At 46.8% G+C, this 1,606-nt stretch overlaps 1 pseudogene; it reads right to left on the reverse strand.

Annotated features, from left to right (window-relative positions):
- Positions 1 to 1,330: 1,330 nt before the first annotated feature.
- Positions 1,331 to 1,606, reverse strand: part of LOC144808365 (28S ribosomal RNA) — a 3,344-nt pseudogene continuing 3,068 nt past the window's right edge.

Genomic DNA, 1,606 nt, shown 5'->3' on the forward strand with positions numbered 1-1,606 from the left:
ATGGAAGATCAGTGCCGCCACTTCCTCCGCGCTAAAGATCTCCCTCGGGACCACTTGCTCCCCCCTTAAACGCCCGCACGGGAGCCGGGCACGGGGTGCGGGACCCTTCCCCTTCTCAGGGTGCTTCCCGGCTCCCTTTACCATGGTCTGGGCAGAAATAAACTTAAATGATAAAGAAGAAATAGAATAGTGAAGAAGAAAATAAAAGAGTTTAAAAAAGTAGTTTAAAAGTAACTAAAAGCTGCAGAAAACACAAAAATATAGAGCTAGAAAAATAGAGGGTTAGATAATAAGTAAAATTAGATCAAAAAAACTTCAAACAAGCAAAGGATGGCAGAGATTGAGAGAGGATAGAGAAAGCATGCCCAGAACCATAGCAATGAATGAGAAACAAGATGGCCGCGCCCGTTCACGACCGCGTGGGTAAGTTCGCGCGAGATTTTCCTTGCGAGTACGCGCGAACTTGTACTCGCGAGCAGCACACTTTGCGAGATTACACATAGCGGGCGGAAACGGAATTACGTCACGCCAACAAGATGGCCGCGCCCGTGTACGACCGATAGGGTAACTTGGCAAACGAATAGCTAGAAGCGCCTCGCGAACACGCGCAAGATCACGCGAACATACACGTCGCAACAAAAACAATTTTGTATTCGCACGTATTCGCGGCTTCCGAAATCGATCTCGCACGGATTCGCGCCCCAAATAACGCGCGAAATTGCAAAAAAAACGATTTTAGCTAAAATGAAAGCAATGAGCAGGTGCAAAAGTTCAAACTTAACATTAGTAACATTCAAGGTAGTGCTTCCTGATGGGCCCCTCCAGAGTTTGCAACAATTCTATGACCCTGCTATGACCCAAACAGCAGGCTCATAGAATAGCACCATAAAGGTCCTGTAAAAAAAAAAAATCACTGCAACAAATAGCAAATTACAGATAAGGAAGGAAGCAGGTGCCAGCCAGACTGGAACTTTCAAAATTACTGACACATTAATGAAACACAAATTAATTGATGGCAGTTGAAGAAGGGCAGGTGTGCTAGCTTTTTTCAACCACCATAATCTACAGTAATAAATAAACCTAATAGGTGCCTGTGAGGATGTACTAGAGGGTGGCATGGGTGTCCCAGAGGGTGGCAGTGGTGAAACAGAGGGTGCTGTGAACCTGTGATGATAAACCAGACGTAGAAACAACATAGTCGCGGCCGTTGCAAGCCGAAAAGTAAGTTCGCAATTGCGAACTTGTCCCAAAATCGGCGCGAACACGCGCCAACACAAAAAACGGAAAAATCCGCAAGTCCGCTAGAGTTCGCGGATCTTCGCGGATTGCGAATCCGTAAATACGCAAGTTCGCGGATTGCCAATCCGCAAAATCCGCCCATGCTTAGGAATCTCGTTCATCCATTCATGCGCGTCACTAATTAGATGACGAGGCATTTGGCTATGTTTGTACCACCTTGCGGTGGCTCATTCTGGATTATTGGTTAGCTGTCCATCAGCGTCTTCCGCTTCCAACATCACACTGGCTCCGAAGTCCAACCACTAAATTGCATGCTGGCCTCACGGAACTGCGAGCTGGATAGCGTCTCGAGATGTTACCTACGATA

Source organism: Lissotriton helveticus, chromosome 1_2 (genome assembly GCF_964261635.1).
Source record: "Lissotriton helveticus chromosome 1_2, aLisHel1.1, whole genome shotgun sequence".
Classification (NCBI taxonomy): domain Eukaryota; kingdom Metazoa; phylum Chordata; class Amphibia; order Caudata; family Salamandridae; genus Lissotriton; species Lissotriton helveticus.